The sequence below is a fragment of the Channa argus genome, chromosome 23 (genome assembly GCF_033026475.1).
Source record: "Channa argus isolate prfri chromosome 23, Channa argus male v1.0, whole genome shotgun sequence".
Lineage (NCBI taxonomy): Eukaryota > Metazoa > Chordata > Actinopteri > Anabantiformes > Channidae > Channa > Channa argus.
The window spans coordinates 10,568,709-10,591,880 of record NC_090219.1 but is presented as its reverse complement, the minus strand read 5'-3'; the positions used below and the strand labels follow the sequence as shown (position 1 = coordinate 10,591,880).

The following is a 23,172-nucleotide window of genomic DNA, read 5'->3' as shown; positions in this document are numbered from 1 at the left end:
CGCCACCATCAAACGGAAACAGATTAAAAAATCGATCCTGCGGCTGTTTTTTCTTTTTGTGCGGGAGCCCAGTGGCAGCAACCTCGCTCCTTTAAACTGAAGGAGCCTCACCTGTGCTCCATATCACCCTCACCTCCCACATCATTGTGCAGTTTCTTTCAGACACATTTCGGCAACTGTTCTCCTCCCTCCTCCCAGTTCCTCCATCCACTGTGTTACTGCAGTTGAGGAGTGAGTGGAACGCTCTCCGCTTAACAGTAGCTAGCAGATAAACACATTTTTAAAATGAATTCATTTTTGTTTTCCGAGCTGCGTTCTTGGTATCGTTTGGAATATTTACTCAGCAGGAGCCAGAGGACAGGTTTCCTCCTTGTTGACTCACGGTTTAGTCTCTCCCATGCTGGAGGGTGCCAGCTGTGAGCAGAGATTGCATTGAATTTCCTCAGTATTTTCATTCCATTTTTTTATTTATTTTTTTTTTAACACTCGGCCTCTGTTATCTGCCACTCGTCCGCCTCCATATCCTCTCATCTCTGTCTCCCTCTCTGCTATGAAATGGAGATCTCATTGGCCTCCTGCTGCTTGTTTCCTTAATAATTGTCAGCAGTTGTGAGACAAGAGGATCTGGGAAACTCTGAAATGGCTGACGACGTTGTAGAGGAGCTGAACGTTCAAATCGAGACGAGTCGTCTTCATCACTGGACATCTTTGCTCTCATGAGGCCAGGCACCAAAATACTTATTATATTTCTAGTATCCTCTTCAGAAAGAGAGAATCCTTTAATTTTCTTGTCCTATAGTCAAGGGGCAGCAAAAACCCATGTAAGTGTAGCATCAATCTTGAAATAAACTAACAACGTGGCCTTTAGAACTAATCATAATCTTGTTTACACGTTGATCTAACAATGTGTTTGGGAGCAATAAATGAACATTTCTTATTTCTCGGATCCACAGAGCTAAGTTTCTCTTTCAATAAATTAAAAAATCCATTTCTGACAAACACCGTTGGACTGGCAGACATGTTTCTTTATCAACATAAACTCCCACTAAAGTTTATTTTAATTCTGTCTCAGATATAGTGCTTTGACAAATACTCGACCCCTGATCTCAGTGGCTAGTTCAGGTCTAGAATTTGCATCCAAAAATTAATTTTTTAGACCTTTTCAGATATTCTGATGTCGATGTACTCTTACGTTTGGGGTCACTGTCCTGCTGTATAACTGAGTTGGGTCTGAGCTTCATCTCTCATGAGCAAATGTTCTCTTCATGTCTCCCTCTGTTATGCCACCATCATGTTTCATTGTAGATATTTGGTTCTGTCTGTGGAATTCCGTGTTTGGTTTAACAGGATTTATGCCTCCCATGTTCAACTTTTGACTCATCAGTCTAAAAAATAGAATCCTGAAAGCTCAGGGCTTCATCTAGCTGTGTTGTGGCAGAGCTCAGATAAACTTTAATGATGTTCTGGGTCAGCAGTGATTTCACCTCACCACTCTCCCATGAACTCGTTTTGACCTCAAGTCTTTTAGACAGTGGAGTCATGAAAACTGACCTTTAACGAGGTTTGAGACTCTGCAGGTTCTTTGATGTTTTCCATGGATCTTGTGTGACTTCCTGAATAAGTCGTCTTTATGCTGTTGGACTAATGTTGGAGGGTTGGACACCTCTGGGAAAAGTTGTATGCAAAAATGTGCATCGCTTTTATTTTCAAATGGCAAAACATTTTTACATTAACATAATGTTTAATGCACATTCAGCCAGAATGTAGTAGTACATTTTATTTATTATTTATCAAGGGCCTTCCATCCTTTTGCACAAATATAATTTTCATTATTTTACTTGAGCTTTTTTAATTCACTCCTTGACTTTTTTTTTTTTTTACTTCTGATGACGCAAAAACCTTTGTTCCAGCTGAACATGTATTATTGTGTTACAGGTACAATTGCGTCTCCTTATATGAAATTTCAACTTAACCCTGAAGCTGACATGATAACAATGCACAGACTGAGTTGGGAGCAGAATGGTGGAATGAATAAGATTTACTTAGCAATGTTTGCCAACATGAGAGAGTAGTTTATAGTCTGTACTTGTCATTCAAAGAGCATCTTTTTGAGAAAAGTAACTACCTGATGAGATTTTAAAACAAGCTGGGAACATTTTGTTTCTGTTACTCTATTGTCTGTGCAGTATGTTTGGGGGAAAAAAGAAACTTAAAGATGATCCTACCATTCTGAAAAGGCGGAGTCTCAACTGTGCAACAGCAGCATCCCCTTTATGTTTAGGATCAAACTCCGGTTTACAACTACCGTGTTTTTTTTCCTTCCTTTTCGTGACCCTGTCCTGTTCACTGTAGCCACCACATGTAGCCTAAACGTAATATGTTTCTGTTGCACATCTCCTGCTCTGGAGCTGTATTTTACATGAGGAACGTCTTCAAAGGGCCACTTTATGGCTTTATTTTATGGTGTGAATGTACATTCATGGCCGAAAATCTCCTCCAGATGACATCACCTGAATGAGTTTTGCATCATTAGGAGTTCAGAGGATATCCTCTGGTAAAGCTCTGGAAAAGCAGGTTGACTATAGTTATAACCTCATAGTAACAGCAATGAGATGACTTAATCTGAACCTTTCTAGTTCCTTTGAGTGATGTCATCTGGAGGCATTTTTCACCTAAAAGTAAAGAGATATGTTAATATAGTGAAGTCGAAGGGAAGAAAGAAGCAAGTTAAAAAAATCAGTGAAGCTGTCCATTTAAATTTAAATAAACTTTCCAAAAATGACTATAAATTTCAGGATGAAAAAACTAGTTATAATCCTTTTGGCTAATTAATCAATGTAGCTCCATCCAGCTCAGAGATGTACTTGTCGGTAGAGTTTTTTTTCTTTTCTTTCTAATCACCCCTGGCCCATTGTTGCGAATGCAGGATGCCTAGATGGAATTTGATTAATATGGCACATGTGCATAAACAAATCAAAACCTGAACCTCGACAGACTTGTACAAACTACAGCTCGACTGATTATTAGGTGCATGCAAAGGTGAGAAGCAAAGTTCTTTTTTTCTTTCTACCCCGTCCTATTGGCCTGTAGCCCATGTGATGTTTATATCCCTGTAGGTTGTATTTAATCTCATGGTGGTGCTGTTAGGTGATGGCATCTGCCACCTTCTCTGCCCCGTACTTCACACCTGCTGTCCTGACTGACGCTTAAGTGCTGTGGATGTTAATACTTCCAGGGGGGACATGAACTGGTGGTATTACTGGCTGCCCTGCAGTCCTCCTGGCTGCTTCTGTCATCTGTGTCTTATGCTGCAGCGCACTCATTAATTATCACCTCTTAGTTGTTGTGTTGGATACCATCACTGCTCCACTGCTATTTCTTTCTTTTTTTTTTTTTTTAATTAGCATCTCGTCCATAATTCAGCTCTTTGGCATATCAGCATGATGAGACACAGTCTGCTTAAGTCTGACTTTTGATAGTTTTTCATTCTGTGTCAGCAGCATATGATCGGTGTGTGTGATGCAGAGCTAATCGGTTGCTTTCCACACTTAATGAGATTCCATGCTTTTTTCCCCCCCCCCCCCTTCTTTTCTCAAAGACATCTGGGGGAAAGTGACTCGTGACTGTCTGCTTTTATTAATGTGATGGATGACTTTTATTAAAAGGTGGCAAATTGCAAAGGACAGGAGATGGAATAATTCACATGTGTCAGTATAATAATGGATCCTAAGAGGTTCAGACACTTGAAAAATAACCAAAATGATAAACTTTGTGTGCTGAAATGGTACTGAACCTGAGTATGCTGTTAACAATATATGTGAATATACATACCTTGTTTAAAGAAGGAAAAAAATTAGATTGGATGTAGATTTAAAGTCTACTGCGCTTAGTGTCACTCCCTACAGGAAATACACCGTTCTTGAGTGGACTTTAATCATACCCACCATAAAACTCTTCAAACATGTAACAGGATACATGGTTTTATCAGATTTTATCACAACTAAAAGAAAACATAAGTACTTAAAGGGCAGGACTTGAATGTAAATACACATAGCTCGCTGGCTTCAACCACCTAAGAGGGCATCAATTTCATTCTGCATGTGTTAATGAACGGAGAGTGTGGAAAAGAGTTGGAACGGGTGGAGAAAAGTGTCAGAGTATCAGCAAGAATGAAAGGAAAGATGTTGAAGACGGTGGTGAGACCAGAGATGTTGTTCGGCTTAGAGACAGTGGCACTGAAGAAAAGACAGGAGGCAGAGCTGGAGGTAGCAGAGCTTAAGATGTTGAGGTTCTCTTTGGGAGTGACGAGGATGGACAGGATCAGGAATGAGGACATCAGAGGGACAGCTCATGTTAGATGTTTTGGAGATAAAGTCAGAGAGGACAGATTGAGGTGGTTTGGACATGTTCAGAGGAGAAACTGTGAATATATCGGTAGAAGGATGCTGAGGTTGGAGCTGCCAGGCAGGAGGTCTAGAGGAAGAGCAAAGAGGAGATTTATGGATGTAGTGAGAGAGGACATGAAGTTAGTTGGTGTGCGAGAAGAGGATGCAGAGGACTGAGTTAGATGGAGGCACATGATTCGCTGTGGAGACACCTGAAAGGGAACAGATGAAAGGAAAAAAAGTGTCAGTGTGCAACATAAAGTGAAAAATGGTTCCGATCTGGTATTAATACAATCAAATTAATGAAAAAAGCTCCTAAATAATATGTGTAAACAAAAATTAGGACATAAATAGTATTTAATGCATTTAAGTATGAGTATTATCAATGGTGTGTCAGTAACCTTTTATCTTGTCTTAAACTGATTTTAAATATAATAAATGTACAGTTTTCATGTCAGCATGAAATGAGCAATTTAGAGAAGAATTATAATTGACCTTTTTTTTAACATGTCTATAAATCAGCTTTTTTTTTTTTTTTTGTAAGATAAGAATTAAGCGTCTAAGACGTCTAAATGTGTCAAATTCTAACGAGCAGAGAATGGAATTGGTTTCACCAGCCAAAACGCTAGAACGGAGAAACAAGGAGAATGACTTGAGGTTTATTGTGATGACTGTTAGAATTGATTGAGTTAAAACCCAATTGGGATAAATTTCTATTGCATGTCGCTCACCATCACACCACAGAGGCGTGATGGTGCAGGACAAACTAATTTTAGCTCCATGTAAATATAATTTTGCAAGCTATAGAAAGTTCATATAAGTTATTCTGCCCATTTTTATATACAGTAAAAACAACTAAGCTCTCGACTGTCTACAACTTAAAGCTTCTCAGGCACAGTTTTGAACCTGGAAATGAAGGAGATGCAGATACCAGATGAGTAACTCTGCCGTGTGATCAGTAGACATGGCTGTCCTCTCGTCTCTTCAGTGCTCAGAATGACACGCCAGAATGGATTTTCTGTCAGATCATTCAGCTCCTGAATGCAGCTCTGTTGGAGATGAGCTCTTGTTTACCTGAAACGCCATTATTGGTCGGTCTCTTCATGACTTATTCCTTATTGACCTGTTCTACATCAGGATGTGTTCAGGTATTCATTTCTTTAGGCAGGTGTGTATGTGTGTGTGTTGTCTGAGGCAGAAGGCCTTAGGGGAGAAATGGAAAATAAATTCCTTATCCTTTAGTTGCCCCTCTAAGACGTGAAGTGCTCTTAATTGCCTCCGTCTTGCACTTTGCCTTGTGGAGTCATAATGTGACAATCGCAGACACAGAGGAGGTTATATAAGCTCTAACAGTTGTTTTCTAAAGCTTCAGTGGCATCATGGTGACACTAACTTGTTTTATACATGTTTACAATAAACAATGTTTTGGTGACGGAGCGACGCCTCAATGTAACCGATTACGTAAATATGTCGATGATTTACGTGCGATGATGCGTCACAAGTAGGAACTAAGATGACTGTCACTGATGAAAGAGTGAAGAAAAAATGTATGGGAGTATTTGGAGCGGAGACCAAAAAACATGGTGCTCTGCAAATCGTTTTATTTATTTTAATGTTGGATTGATTAAATCTAGATTCAACCACTTTCCTTTAACATGAATGGAACTAGTCTGTAAAATGGGGGGTGGAATAAAGTCCCGCATTGCATACTTTGTCATATTTGTTTAAAGTAAAATGATTGATCAATTATTTATACTTCAATATTTAATGTTTAATTTTTTTGTAATTTTATTAAAAAATTTTAAAAAAAGAGCTTAATGATCTGTAATTAATCGATCACAAAATAATCGTTAGGTGCAGCCCTAGTTATAATGGCATTTATTTTGATTGACATGTTCAAATCATAATTAAATTTCTTATATATTAATCCATCTATTGATTACTTAAGGGATTATTAAAGTGCAGACCGCAGAACTGTCGACAATTGCAACGGCAACAAATAAAACTGGATTATTAAAATCTTTCAGCTGTAGGTTTCAAGTCTCAGTAAGCTGATTTTGAAGAAAAGGGTCCAAAATGTATCAAACCATTAAAGCCAAAAAAAATTAATTTCGTTTTTTAAATACAAACTGCCACCAATTAAAGGACACTTTTTTTTTTTTTTTTTGCTGGGGCTGTAGGTGTGTGCACTGTAATTTAGTATTATGAAGCAGCTGGAGTCCTTTGGCCGTTTTGCAGCTTTAGGTGTGTGACATTCATGGAGCCCAGCGGGACGCTGCTCTAAGTGCCTCCAGCTCAGGGATGTTTTCCTTTATTTAATGAAGGATTTTAAAGGTTTTTCTCGTGCCCTCTGACCCCAGATCTGCTGTTGCTTCTCAGTATTAAATTTGCTCCCAGTTCAGACCAGCGACTCTTCTGAAGCTTACACCAATCCCACCTTTAATCTGTGTGGAAAATGAGACGGAGGAGGGCTGCAGAATGATCGGAGACGGGAGATCACCGGATCAAAACCAGGTCAGAGGTCAGGCTCATCACATGCTCTGCTGGACAAAGACCCATCAATCTACCAAACATTTTTTACCCCCTGACAACATTGTTTTAAAGCTGTATTGATGAAATTATAACGGAAGACAATTCTACTTTTTTAGCTTCCACATGTTTTTTTTCTCTTTGGGATTGATAAATGGCCAAAGCCTGAAACCTTAGTGCACTGACTAAACATGCTAATAACAGTCTTCTATTCATATTTTTGTTAAATCATATGGGGTCCTTCAAAGATTTAGTTTGTGATTTGTGAATCGTCCAGTCTCTCACGTTCATTAAAAACCGAAAACGCTCATCCAGACTAATGGTGCTTAGATAAGTAGACTGGCTGATCTAGAACACAGAAGCAGCAAGTAGCGGCGTTGGGCTAATTTCAGCAGGGTAAAGAGAATCATTTTATACTCCCCACACATGGAGTTATTCATCCAATGACAAAACGTAAACTGTTGTACATGGAAGGTGAAGGCATAACACCAAGGGTTAGGCCCAAGGGGTAAGGAGGAAAACTTCAAAAGCCAGATCACAGAATATGCTGTAACCACAAATGTAGACAGATTGGATTGTGAACAGCAGCTGACTTGTCTGTGCTCATAATGCTACAGTAAGAGCATAGTGTCATAGAAGATAATTAAAACACCGTAATTAATGAAGCTATTGTGGCTCTGCATAAAAAGTGCATCTCAGACAGTTTGACAGTCACAGCGACTTCATAAAGTCCAAGAAACAGAAGTGCATTCTACATTTGTTTGGTCGGAGTGAGACGGCGTCTCAGCCGTGATCAAAACAAGAGCGTAACAAATGGAGAGCGTTGTGCATTGTACTGGACTGTGACCCCTGACTGCAGCATTTTACTTTCTGCAGTTAGTTTCGTGAGCAAAACGGAACCAATTTAGCGATGTCATAACTAACGGCCTCATCGATTAACGTTAATGTCCTTTCATGTAAATGTTACTTGTGCTACTGTAGCTTTGTCTCTGCTTTTTGCCCTTTGCCAGTATCTCTCTCCATTTAGCAGTCAGTGCAAAACCCTGTGCACTGTATATAGTTGTATGGATTAAATTTACTAGTCTCCAGGAATAATTTCAGATGTGAGGTGGACACAGCACTCCACAGTTTTTTTTTTTTTTTTTTAATTGATTTATTTTATTCCAAAATACTTGGAAATTGTTAGAACTGTAGATTTTTTTTTTCTTTTCCTAAAACTAAAATAAACAAAGATCTTGGGTTGAGATCACGTCTCTGCTCTCACTGAACACCATGTAAAGTAAATCCTTAAAAAGCCCAAACTATTAAGGCACTTGCAGATGGGGATCCAGGCTTCTCTCAGTCTGATTAGCTGTATGTTAGTATTTATCCTCCCCACAAACACACCTGTCATGTACAGACAGGCTGTGAAGACGTCGGGAGCCCAGTCATTCTGCCTTCAGGCTCTTTAATGCATGTGTTCCTCAGTGCTCCTCGGTCTCTGAGTGGGAGGCTTGTATCTGTCTGCATTTGTTTGCCTTGATAAAAGTTTCACATGGAAGCCTGCTAATGCAGCATGAAAGTGGATTTACCCTCAGCTGAGGAAGAGTGTAAATGTTTTTACACTTAAACACCACATGAACAATTCTGCTTTTACATGTTTATTTAAACCTATATTCTGGTATATTATATTATTTGTTGCTTAGCATGCATCACTTTAGAGAAGTCTCTTTAGAATTGCTAAAGGCTTTTATTTTGTCTCCTTGGGCAGATTACTGAAGACTTTTTCTACTGCAGAAGTAGTTTATTAAAAGACGATTAGTTGTGTTGTCTGGGAGAGAAATTGAAGTCAATAGTTAAAACTTTCTTTCACACACAAACCAAGAACTTCTTGGGGGCATTTCAGCTTTTATTTTGTTACCGAGTAGTGAATAGACACACAAGCGTGAAGAGAGACGTGCGAACATGCCACCTGCGTAATTAATAGGTCGTCCCCACATGGGAGATGGCGTAAACGTGGCACTGAAAAACCTTTTTAAAGAGATGTTATAGCTGCAGACCAGCAGGCCGCAGTACGTGCCATTAACAGACTGCTAATCTTAGGCAAAATCAAATCAACCAAACTTAAATAAAATGGACAAAGGCGACGGAGACACGGTTTGAAAACCACAGCATCGCAGCAAGCTGGAAAACCTCAGCTGCCTTGCATTTCATGCTCTAACCTAAGTGGAACCCACCACCCGTACAGGTAAACATGGGCTGAGCTCGATCACATCACAATGCACATCTTGCCTTAAATAATGGACAATATGAAGACTAGATATCTCATTTACTGCAAGCACCACTTGGTGACAATGGCTGTGCCTACATCTCCAATAGTGTATTTAATGTCACGGGGGGGTAATGATGCAAACCTGCCTCTGCGCTTCTCGACTACCCTGTTGATCTACTCTACCTTCACAACAAACCCACAACGCCAAGCAAACAATTCATCAAAACCAAACGGATTTACTCAAACAATTACCGTGCTGTAGAGAAGAGCACAGTGTGAGAAAACGTGACTTTTTCTAGTTTTCACATTTAATTTAAGGGAGATTTACGGCGTATGTGACCTTTCTCGTGTTGAAATATTTTTAAGTCAAAGACCTTCTGGTGAGAATGAGCAGCACTTTGGCATATTTCAGTGATGTAGAGGTAATTATCTAAGCTCTATGTTAACAGTGCACTTACTAAACAGAAGCAGAAAGACGAAGGAACTGTAAACTCAATATTTAGTTCCTGTTGCCAGATACATCATGATCACAGTATTAAACGATGGTATCACATTTTTATCATATGATTCAAATCTGTCATATCTGTCGTTTTGAAATGATGAGGGTGTTTTTTTGACTCGTGTCACAGATGTAAGTCAATGATCAATTTTCTGATCTGTATTGATTAGTCTTTACGCCCCTGATCAGTTGCACATGTGAACTGTAAAATTATTCCTGCTCTGAAAACACACAGAGAACAGATGACAGGCTCTGGTGAAAGCATTTCAACCTGTCTGTGGTATCAGATCAACACACATTTCCATCTGAGGGTGTTGGAACATGCATTTCCATCTCTGTGAATAATCAGACGGCTCCAGACAGACTTCTGCTGCATTACTTTTTAAAAAACCTTTTTATCCTAAGTTCCTGATCAGTAGTACGAGTCGACGTTGCCTTTGCTGGGAAGTTGAGCGAATTGTTAGTCACATTAAAGGACTGCTGACATTTCCAACTGTCCTCAAACCACAGACACTCATTATGTCCGTGAGGACGCATCACTGAAACATCACCAGGTGTCAAATTCAACTTCATTAAATGAATGTGTTGACATTTGGGGAGGTTTGTCACAAATTGGAGGCTTTTGATGGAGGTTGGCACAGTCCCCCCCTCTTCACATACACATTTCTCACTGTTGGAAAAAGACTATTTAAAACCAAAAACCATTTGTTATGAGCATTTTTTCTTACTTTTGAATGTAAGCCCTAATTTGCACTACTTATAAAAATATCCTTATTTGTAAATGCAGAAATCTCGTATCAGTTTTTTCCACGGGAAAAAGAACAGGAATGCTCTTTTGGACGCTGTTAAAAGCTTTGATTCCCTTTGAGCAGACTATTATTGTGATGAAGGTCGAGTGACTGAGGACTTGGCTTTATAATTAATGCCTGCATTGGGTGGAAGTGTGAGTAGACCAGCTCGACAGAAGATGTGACTGAAGGCCTGTTCACATTCTCAGTCCTAATAAATCCACAGTAAAATAAATTACACTTTACATCTTCATTACTATTTTTAATAAATGTGTGATTTCTGTCACTTCTGTGTTAATTCTACTCTGTCTGCAGCCTTTGACACTGTGAACCATCAGATCCTCTTGTCCACAATCTTTGACTTTGGCATCTCTGGATCAGCTCTAGCCTGGCTTTGGGCTTTCGGTGGCATGTTTCGAACTCTCATAGCCTCTCCACCTGTGTTCCACGCGCCTCAGTTCTTGGTCCTCTTTTTTTTTTTTTTTTTTTTTTTTTACCCATCTATACTTACATCCCTGAGTTCCATCATCCGCTCACATGTCCTTTCTTATCACTGCTATGCTGACGACGCACAGCTCTTCCTGTCCTTTCCACAGGATGACTCCACTGTCTCATCACGCAATTCTCTCTGACATATCTGCTTGGATGAGAAAGAGACATCTTCAGCTCAGCCTCATCAAGACCGACGTTCTTGTCTTCAAAGCCAGACCTTTGACACAACATCAGCATCAACATTGAATCTACAGAGGTTATCCCCACTAAGTCAGCCAGAAATCTGCGGGTCACCGTCGACGACCAACTGAGCTTTAAGGACCACATCTCCTCAATCTCTAAAGCAGCAGATTTGTCCTCTATAGCATCAGAAAGATCAGACCCTACCTCAAAGAATATACAACCCAAGTCATTGTACAGGTGCTGGTCATATCTCATCTTTATTACTGCAATGCCTTGTTAATGGGTTACTGGTAGGCACAATCAGTCCCCTGCACAGGATCCAAAATGCGGTAGCATGCTTCAATTTTAATCGGATAAAAAAAAGACTCATGTCACATTATTCAAAAAAAAAAACAACAAAAAAACACTTCCTTTCTTCTCTTTCTTGCACTTGCATCTCACGCACTGGTAATACTTCTGATACCACTTTGCTTTGATGGGTTTTTTTTCATGACTTTTTTTTTTTTGCTGCCTTGTACTTCAGTAAGTCACTTTGGATAAAAGCATCTGCCAAATGACTAAATGTGAATGTAATCCTGGGACTGGATTGCTGCTGCTGCTGCTTCACTCAGTTCACACAACGCTGTGCAGCAGTGTTCGAGAGGAGCATCTGCTCTCTCAAACGATCTTTGGCTGCCTCTCTGCGTTCTACAGACTGAACTTTAACCCAGCCAGCTACTAATTAGTGTTCATTAGTGACAACATTAAACAACCTGCAGCCAGGGACATCTATTCCTTTAACCAACAACCAGCACTGGCTAAAAATGAGATCCTGCTAGCCCGAATGTCTTGGACATTATTTTCACGTAATAATTGGCATCAGAGTTGGTGCATTTTGCTGACTTCTATATATATTGTAAACCCAATCAATTGTCTGGTGGCAGAAAGTGACCTGCAGATAGAACACTGCTATAACAATAGTAGGCTAAGACAAAACATGTTGCCGGCGCCTAGCGTTCAATAAACGGAGCAACTTTTGCTGAAAAGAACGGAAAGAAAAGTCGAAGGTTACCGTGGTATTGGAGAAGTTTTGAGTACAGGTTTTATAAGTACACAAAGGCAGGATTCGCCACGAAACTCATATTGGCATCGGGACTTGACCCGAGCTAAAGCCACCCCAGATGTAGCTGTTGACGGGAAGAAAACTAGTCATTTGTCAGAAGATTTAATTCAAAGTGATGTACAAGTAATGATTATACTGTACATCAAAGTAGACCACTTGGAAAAGAGGATTCAGGAGTTGAACCAATGACCCTCATGATGACTGCTCTACCAACTGAGCAGATGTTTGCCTTCCAGGGTTGGATCCTTTTGCAGACTAAGCATTATCCTACCCCTTCACCAGTGGTGCTCAATCCTGGTCCTCAAGGATGCCTGATCTGCTTGTTTCCCAAATCCCCAGTGCTGATTACCTGCATCAGGTGTTTTCATGTCAATAAGAAGCTGGTAGATACCATCTCAGATGAGGAGGAAGTGGGAGAAAAACAAAGTGAAATGGTATCTTCTGGCTTCTGATGCACTGAATACATATCGATTTAATCCGCAGTGGATAGTGCCGGGTTCCCAAGCTGCAGTACAAGCAACTCCTCAACATGCTCGTGTCATTAGGGAGCGTTTCCTAATTAAACAGCAAACTAGTTGTTTGTCACTAGTCGCATTTTGCCAGTATCTGTGTGCTATAGCCAATACAAGCATCATAGTATATTATGTATTGTTGATGTTTTACCAAGTTGTCTGCAGAGTTATTGATTCAAAATAATGGTTTAAAAACATAAAACGTTATTGGATTTATTCAGGATTTAGTCCTAAACTAAATGTTATTTTGTGTTGTCAGCTACAGACAGGATAGTATTGTCTTTTTCTCCAAATCTGTCCATGGGGCATAGACATTTAGACTATATAAATAAAACTGTGCTCATAATTACTGCATCAAAATGTTTTGCCAGCTGCTTTGGATAAAAGTTGAAATGGGTTATTTTTAGATTCTTTGACTAATCTTTATTCCTTCACTATAGCAACAGATGAAAAGCTATTTTCCTCCTTGTCTTCCATGCAGGGATCTTTATATTTTCAGAGTGATTGAATTTCTTTTCTGTTTTAAACAAAACAGGTCTGTTCACTGCTGGACGTTGTATCAGTTTCACTCCATGATCCAAATTGGTCCAATTTCAGTGACTGCAGAGACTAAAGCAGTATTTTCTTTTTTTTTTTCCATGTTATTTGTAGTAATTTGACTCTTTGTGTCAGAACAAAAGTGTGTAAGATGGGTTGAAATTTGCTTTTGACACCTTTCTACAGACTATGCTAGTCCACATGCATCGGGGACCCTTGGTTGCCCATGACCCTGCAGGTTTTCCTTCCTTGGACTACTTTTGGTAGGTCTGGATCACTGCAGACTAAAACATCACATTAGAGCTGCAGTTATAAAGTTGCTCTGACCTTGATCTGAAATTCTTGCACTTGCCCATGTCTTCTACTTCATACACACCAACTTCTGGGACAAGATGTTCACTTGCTGCCTAATAGATCCCACCCATGTCCAGGTGCCGTTGGAACCAGAAAACCAGTGTTGTTCACTTCACTTGTCAGTGGTCATAAAGTTGTGTCTGAGCAATGTATGTCGAACAACATATGATTTAAGAAAATACAGTTACAGAGCCTCTGTCTGTGTGTGTAATTTTTGTTTTTGTTAATTTATTTTACATGAACAAAAGTGAATTAGTTTACCCACACCCCATTTGGATTTATAGAAACTTGCCTTCGAGCCGGCTCGATGGAAGAAGCACAGAGGTCGGTTGTTTCAGCCCGTTGGCTGTACACACTGGACAGGTCTCCAGTCTGTGTCAGGGCTCACACAGGGACAGACCACCATTCACACTCTATTCACATCTATAGGCAATTTATAGACATCAGTTAACCTAACGAGTCTCCTTCAGAGCTCCCGGGTCAGTGCAGCTCTAAAGCACCACCCTCTGATTTGGATGCTGGATCAGAGATGAAGCAGGTGGATCAGTCAGAACACTTCTCATCCAAACTGAATTCTCCAGGTGCTCCTGTGCTCCTGGCAGTCCTGATTAAGGTCTCGTCTGGAAACAGCCAGCAGTTAATAGTTATGGCTCTGCTACTCCTCTGTGGTGTTTTAGATCTCTTCACTGACTGATGGCTTCTATAACCCCAACACTTCACGGTTCTTCTGTGACATTTGCAATTTGTAAGGAGAAATGAGAGCGGTGTTAAAAAGATTCCTCATTCTTCGCTCGAGGCAAAGGAGAAGCCCACGCTTGTTCCTCAAGTCTGCTCATCAGGTTTTTATTGAACGTGAAGTAATTGCTTTTTAGAATAAACTCTTGTCAGATGAGTTCAGCTGCTCAATGATCTGTTACAGCCTCGACAATATGTCACACAGCCTGGATGTAAAACAGGCACCGTGGGAGGTTCGGGTTGAGGTTTGTGTCTGTCAAAACACGCCAAACTGAGCTCCCTTATGAATCAGGCTTTCACTACCTGGATCACTACCTGCTTCCTGTTGCAATAAAATCTGCATCCAAAGTTAATATGCCGTAGAAGATAAAACTCTGGTGTTAGTTTTGATGGTTTCTCCTTCTGTCACAGTTAAAGTGATGATAAAAGATTGTTTGTTTGAATTAATTTCAAAGCCGCCAGAACCCAGGATCACCATCAGACTTTCTTTATTTGGTCGATTTATCTCAGTATTACTTCCCAGTCAGTATGTGATGGCTTTTCAATCTTTTGGGAGATGGATTAGTGTTTGCATTGTCCACAGCTTAGTCCTCTTGCTTTCATAACTTTCATGTATTGTCAATTCGGTAGCCTTTTCTGTTTGACAGAGAAAATGAATGAACAGATTAATTTTAGTAGTATGGAATTACTAAAAATGATCATAAATCTCAGCATGCTTAAGCATTTTGTGAAGTTTGAAGTCTAGTTCCTTCTCAGAACCAATTGGAATTAAAAATCTCATCTGCTGTGTTTTCACAGTAGAAGCAAAACAAGACATGGTTTAGGTTGATCTGCACCAAGACCACCTTTGATTCTTAGGCCTGGACCATAATCGAAAGCACGTTCAACACCTGCTCTTTGATTGGGACCAAATTAAAAAGTCAGAAGGTTTGAAAGAAGCTTGAGACACTGTCTGAATCTTTCCACACATGCATGTGGAACCTAACCTATTCATTATGTGTGTATACTGTACACATTTGTATTTGCAAGTTCACTTGCTTTTAATTATACAAATCAATAGTTAAGATTATAGTGTAGAAGTAAGGCACTAAGCATCATCGGATTTGATGCTGACACTTTTTAGTTGGTGGAGAAATAAGTCCACCTCAAACTCGTGATCTTTGTCTTCCACCACATTTCTGTTGTGTGTCCACAATAACAGCACATGTGCAATGACATGATCGTGTAGCTATATAGTCATTATCACGATGGACAACAGATTACAGATTAACTTCTTAGCTCTCACGATGTGTTCCTGTAATCACAGGAGAGCGCAGTCTAATCCTGTTTACCGAAGACAAACGAGTATTAGTGTCTGCTGTCTGCAGCAGCTTCTCGATGGAGTTTCTTTAGAAATTGCATAATTCTTGCTGTTTCACTGAAACTGCTTTGTGGTGACATCTTAAACAAATTACTGATTCACATCAGATTGAATAATTAATCATTTGTCAAACTGAATGTGTAGATTTAAGATTAAAAACGAAATTCTTTAGTACGTTTCTGCCCTGGTTTGAAAACAGCAGTGGAGTTGTCCTTTGTTTGACAGTATGTACTGTAATGTACTGTAAATCCTCCAGTGCTTATTAAACCTCACAGGGATCAGTCCTTTCCTATTCCGTCTGCATGGAACCAGATGATTCACTGATCGACTTCTCTAGTTGTGTGTGTTTATTGATTTTGTCCCTTTCGGCTGAACCCGTCAGTTCAGTGTCGCCACAGCGGATCACTGTCCGCATGTTTGGCACGGTTTTTACGCCGGATGCCCGTCCTGACACAACCCTTCCCAGTTTCTCCTGGCACTGCACAGGTGAGTTCAGTGTCTTGCCCAGAGACACTTTAACATATAGCCGGTACCGGGGATCAAACCTCTGACCCTTGCCAGCTGAAATACCCCGCCTCCATTGACTTCTCTTGCCTATAATAATGCAAATGTGCACAACTGCTCTGCCTTAGAAAGTTTAAAAACTATCGCAGTAAATCTGTGGACTTTTTTTATTGAGGGTGCAGCAAAGACGGGTTGAGGGCTGCTGACTTTTCCTTTCTCTGTGATGAATGAAATGAAACTTATGGTACAGTTAAAGATACATTTAAAATGTTGTTTTTATGCTGATTTATGAAGTGTTCAGAGTCTCTGACAGACCAATAGGCTGACTCGAAGCAGGCGACAGATAGTTTTTAATATCAAGCATGTTTTATGCATGAAGGAACATATGGGCATCAATGATCCCTGGTTTCTCACAGCTGATGGTGGAGCTGTGAAAGGAAAGCTTGAATATTACTGTGACACAACAGTTCCATCATAACCAACATGGGATTAAATGTACAGAGTCTATAAAAAGAGCCTTCACCCCCAACCCTTTAAAACGACTCCCCTAAATATCAGTCCTGCAGCCAGTTGCTTTTAGAAGCCGGACAATAACTGGTTAAAACACCAAGTAATACATTTTCAGTATCCTGGTCGAAAAGTGCACCATGATTTAAAAAAAACAAACCAAGCAGCTGTGAAAAGATGACTGAGAGGCAGAAGTCAGAGGAACGGATGCAAAAAGGTCCAACTGTTTTATTGCTGTTGAAGTCAAAGTCTTGGTTTGTGTTTTCGCTCACTCAGATGATCTTCTCCATCCTCTTAAGTAGCCAGAATTGTTGCCTGTATTTTTAATCTCCTACCTCGCAGCTCGGCGCTCCACTGGTGTGTAAATGATTTAGTGACATTTTAAAGCCCCAATTAATTCAAGCAGCAGGGAGGGAGGAAGTCTCCTGCTGATTAATTCATTAGTAATAATGGCTGACATTTGTGTCACCAGACAAAATGGTGGAGAGCCTATAGAATCCAGGGAGCTGCAGTCTGGTAACCAAGATGAGTCCTCAGATCTCCCTGTATATAGTCATCTATTCACAGCTGCTTGGTGTCTTTTTTTTTTTCTTCTTTTTAAATCATGAGTCCTGCACAGCCCCCATGTTTCACTCAAGAACCCAACCTCAAGCTGCAATCCTGTCTCTGAAAAATTGAATTCTTATGGAGTTGGACATTAATTGGAGTCTCCCCGCACAGGATCCTTGGACCATTTGAGGCAGATGTGTCTGGTAGAGCTGTTGTCCACAAACCCCAGGATTGGTGGTTTGATTTTCACGTTGAAGCGTCCATGCGCAAGACACTGGTTCCTGTGTCGTAGTGGCATCTTCTGTGTGCAGCTATGAAACAAGTTTGCATGGTGATCAATGGAGTTTATTAAAATATATAGCACTTAAATACCCCAAAATAGATTCACCTGTTGACAGCAGGGTTCCTTTTCTGGCCACACCTTTTTGTAGTTAAGTACCAAAAACAGAGTGAGAATTTAAGAAGACTCCTAAGATCTTTAAAAAAAACCCTTCATACATACAAAAAAATAATGTGTAATAATGAGTGTACAAAGCCAGTCTCTCCAAATTTGAGGGTGGTTTGATGTTTAGATGTGGCGTTCGGGGCTCAGAGGGCTGATGTGGACAGGTGGTTGGAGCCTCCCACAGGCTGACAGGAGGCTCAAAGCTGCCAAGTACAGTGTGACCTTTAAAAACAGAGCAGCCCCCCCTTTTTTTTTTTTTTTTAACACTATAGCATTTTATATTTTACTTTTCTTCTTGTCAACAAATGGCACATGCTGCCTGAAGCAAACAAGGAATGCGACCTGCTAAAAACGTCTTATTTGCCTGCACCATCAAGCTGCATTGGTGCTGAAAAACTGTAAAGAAAAAGAGCAACACTTGTTTTTTGATTACTATGAACCCATGCAGTGTTTTCTTCATTTATTATAATTTTCTGCTGCCTCAATTAAATTTTAACAAATCCGTGGGGCACAAAAGATGGATTAACCTGCCTATAAATTTTCCTCAAAAAATGGACTGAAAAGGTTAGAGATGATTTACAACTACAAAAATCACTTTTTTTTTTCTTGAAATGTGCCGTTTGTTTTAGCTTTTGTCTCATTAACACGGAGTTTAAGTGAAACGGAAACTAACACAATGTAGAAATCTAACGTTTTCATTGTTGCATCCAGACACTTCAAGATGTTTAAGGGGCTAATCAAGTTTAGGGAATATGAGAATATGATATTGCACTACTCTTTTTTTTTTTTTTAATGGTAAAAGGCCCTAATGAAGCCTTATGAGCCAACCACTAAATAACTGTCCTTAGCCTTACTGCTAAAGAAAAAAATCCACTAGTCACCCAAACATTCATTTATTCAAACATCTACAAATGGGACAGGTGGGGGGGGGGGGGGGAGGCCAGCTCGTCCAGATTTGCCTGGATGATAGTTGCTTACGTTTGGACATTTTGGTATTCTGTCACTCATCAGGTCTCTTAATTCATCTAATTGGACATTTAAAAAAAAAACTTGTTTATCTGATCAGACTTTTGATCAGCTAGATGCAAAAGCGGAGAGACACCAAACTGGCGGCAACACAACTAAATGTGCAAACGCATTCCTGGATCAACCAGTGACCAGGTTACTTAAGTGCTGCCAAACAGATGCTGACATACATCTCACGCTGACATGGAATTTAATCTGTGCTGTAATTGATCCACTGGCTGTTCCGTTCGGGCCTGAACACGCTTGCTGTTCACACTCGTGCAGAAGCTCAGGAAAGAGCTGCAGTAATGGAATAAAGCAAATGTATGATTCTTTGTCAAAGCTACAATCTCTGTATGTAAACGATGCACAATGTGTGCGCTGAGCTTTACTTGCCTTGAGGTTGTTTTGGGTCTTTATCCAAAGATTGAATCATGTCAACTGGACTTCTTTCTTCTCGGTTCGAAACGTTTCACTACTTATCCAAGCAGCTTCGTCAGACTCGTCCAGCCGAAAGACCAAACACCTAAATACAAGAAGAGCAACGTAGCGTGTGCAGCCCAGTGCAGTGAACAGTGCTCAGAAACCAAACGGCCTCTACACAAGACTACGGCCCAGCACAGGAGAAGCAACCTCTCAGGACCAGAATCAGCAGTGCACCTACACCTGAAGGACAAAGGACACTCGTTTGAGTGTGACAGTGTCCACATTTTGGACAGAGAAGACAGATGGTATGAGAGAGGAGGACGTGAAGCCATTTATGTTCACATGGAGAATCCTTCTCTCAACAGAGGACGAGGCCTCAGGCACAACCTGTCTCCCATTTTTCATGCTGCCCTTTCATTCATCCCCAGGGAGATTAAGACCACTTCACACATCCACCAAGAGGACCACACCCAGTGACCCCCATCTTAGGGGTTTCAGGTCATAATCGTTACAGCTTGAGGACTCCACCCTTTTCCTACCTCCCACCTTAACGAGCCTATTCAGGGTGGAACGAATCATTAGGGTAAAAGCACTTGAGGTTTAATTTCCATATAAATAGTTTTAATACATTGCTTTAATTTGAAGGACTCTTTCTGTGAGGAAGGGGCCTGTTGAGAGAAATCATGTCATTGTGGTATATAATCAATCAAGGGTCCAGTGTGTTTGTTGGATGTTTGGAAAGGTTTGGATACTTTGCAGCACTTTGTCATGAAAATTGAAAACGCAAAGGTTTATCTCGACAGAAGATACACGAGCAAAGGACCAGAGTAGCAGTATTTCCAGATGCTGCAAACAAAAACGGTACAAAACATCCAGACTCAAATCAGTTTTAAATCCAAAGCACAAAAACATCTTTTAAATATTTTGACCCCTTCATGTGTTGTGTAACAGACCTTTATTGGCGTCCTGTTAATTCTTTCTGCTGAGTGTTTGTAGCATTAACCAACCATCACTCTGCGCTTATTGCTGATCACATCCTGCCTCCCCACCTGGATGGGTTCATAAACCCGAACAGTCGATCTGCAGCCTCATTACGGCTTAAACCCACTCGAAACTCAACAACATCTGTGTCTCTGTCTCAAGTGTTGTCATGTGAGATGCTCTGTGCTTTAGCTTTGGCCTTCTTCATGCTCCCCGTCAGCAGGAGCCGTTTAATGTCTTTCTGCTCTGCAGGTCAGAGCAGTTTGTGCTGAGTGATGCACGGAGGCAGATTAGCTGCTGTTAGCAGGCTCCTCTGGTGGCAGCTACATCTGTCACCTCCCACTTCATCCACTTAACGTTTGCCCATTTCCATTTATCACTGTAAAGAGGATTCTCTGTCTGTTGTTTCTCTGCCCCCCACCCAACCCCCACCCGCCGATTTCAAGTCTCAGTGCAAGTTTCAACACCAGAACATTTGTTTTCTCTGGAGTTTCTCTTTTACGTCCTTGTTGAGCCTCATCAGATTGAGGTGACTTCGGTTCCACAGCGTTACTCTTGGAGCCGCACGACACCTCCTCTCCATCTGCTGTTGGTTCAGGCTCCACAGGTCTGCTGCTCTCACGAGGCAGCATCAGAGGACGTTTTCCTTTGAGGACACGTTATTTAATGTCAGTCAAAGGGCAATCTTCAGCCTACGAGTGCTGAATTTTAAGCATCCTTTCTCCTTATCACATTAATTTAAAGATCCCCCTCCAGGCATGTTTTAGTCATAAAAGTACTCTGGTTGGAATAATAAGTTTTCAACAAAAAACTTTAAATTATGTAGTTAAAAATTCTTAAATTACATCTGCTCCTAACTTTTACTGGCAGACACAGTATGTCGCATCCTTCTAATCATCAGAGGACGTACACTGGAGGTTTAAGTTGCCACATCACATTTGTACAGTTGCTTCCAAACTAGTCACGAAGTTGCTCTCGCACCCATATTGAACTGGGAGTTGCACACAGAAAAGCTTCCCTCTTCAAGCTGCACACTGAAGGTCAAACTTCCACCTGAAGAATCAATCCACAAAGCTCCACTTTGAGTGGACATCAGCACATAAACACTAACCTGGACCATTATCACAACGATCAACATGTCATTCTGTTATTTTAAGCTCAAGCTAGACTGACATGTTAAATACTAACCTTTTAAGCCTGGTTGATTTATGTGCGTTATTTATTTCATATAAAATAATTTACCTGTTACTTTTCTTTTACTCATCTCATTTCCCATTGTTTTAAATAAAATTAATTTTGTGTTCTTTACAATTTTCATTGAATATAAAACTTAGTTATTTTTATTTTCATGCCCTCGTTGCTTGTGTCATGATGTTGACTTGTCTCTTGATTCTTGTTTTGTTTTTGCTTGTGCACCTTTTTATCAACGTTGAATCATCTGCAAGTACCTTAAATTGCATCTGTCCAAAAGGTGCTATATAAATAAAATTTTGATTGATCCTAATGTGAAGAGTGGTGCTGTGGTTCCTCAGGCTTTGATGGTAATATAAAGTACTTTTCCATAAAACATCCTCAGTGTTTGTTTGCACGGGTGTTGCAGTTTAGCCTGTTGCTATCGGGCAGAATACAATGTGATTTCTTCCTGGATCCTCTCAGTCCTGAGGAACCAAGGGACCAAAATTGGGTCAAGGTGCAAGTTTTGCTCTGTTAAATCGGGTCAGGTGGATTTTTGCAGCAGCGGTTGCTCGGTCTGGCCTGCGTGTGAATATGTCTGAAACCCCACGGTCTACTCACATGCACCGGGGTATCAGGTGTTTTGATCATGTCGCCAGCATTTGTGTTCTCTCTCTCGGTTTATATCAAACACATTTTGGATCGTGTCTAATTATTTCCCTCTTGGGGTCGGGTTCAGTTGTCCTCGGGCGTCTCTTTGATCTAGTCTTTCATTTCTAAAGGTAATTTATACACATCTTAACGTTTGGGACCATGAAGACTTTTAGCACCTTCTGCTCATTAACGAACAAAAACACTTCACATTTACTAACATACACCACCTGACTAATAATGTGTAAGTCCGATCAGCGTATCAATGCATGGACTCCACAGGACCTTGTGAAGATGTCACCAAGACATCAGCAACATGCCTTTTATGTCCTGTAAATTGCAAAGTAGGGCTGCGTGGGATCGGAGTCTGATATTTTATCCTGGTGCCTTCTCTTTCCCATGGTCCTGGCTGCCCACATGATGTAAAAACAAACTTCATTCTTCAGCCCAGGCTCCTTTTTAGTGTGTCGTGGTCCAGTTCTAACACTGCTGTTGTGGAGATGGTGCCAATTCTTCGTGCTTCCTTTAAGAACAGACTGTTTACTTGCAGCCTAAAGTATCTCATCCCTTGACAGATACCACTGTAATGAGATAATCAGCGTCATTCACGTCACCTATCAGCAGTTTGAATGGAAACAGAAAGGTCCATTAAAGGTTTCTGGCACACACACATCACTTGCTAGTAGAAAACATGTATTGTTGGCTTTAGTTTCTCGAGAACAATGGCTGTTAATAATTGATGTGGCAACGCATTGACACATTTTGTCGTTTTGTTAAGTGGCTTCTGAATGAATGCAAAGAGATTCTTTGAAACAATTAGACTCTGCAGTATAATATCAAACCTCTAACCAAAGGGTTGTTCCTTTTTAGTGAAGATGATGGTGTGTTGATTATCTTTGAAGGAAAATGCTGAATAGATTCTCTGCTCTGAAAGTGAAGTCCACTAATAGAGGGAATCTTGCTTCTTTACTGAGCTGCAGACTGCCAATGTTTCTGCCCCTGAAGAAGTCATCTATTATGTATAATTGCACAGAATCTCTGCAGGCAGAGACACGCACATTAAAACTCGTGTTTTCATTCTACTGCGCCTCATAAATCTGAATTTATTGCATGATTATTGGTAAGTTAACAATCTGACACACAAAAGACTAATAATCAGTTACAAATGCAATGAATGGTCGCATTTGCATTGATGGATCAAGAA

The 23,172-nt window shown here is 40.4% G+C and overlaps 1 protein-coding gene across 1 annotated transcript in view; it reads left to right on the top strand.

The window, feature by feature from the left end:
- Window positions 1–23,172, top strand: part of cadps2 (Ca++-dependent secretion activator 2) — a gene marked incomplete in the record, with an annotated part of 186,010 nt that overhangs the window by 44,335 nt on the left and 118,503 nt on the right.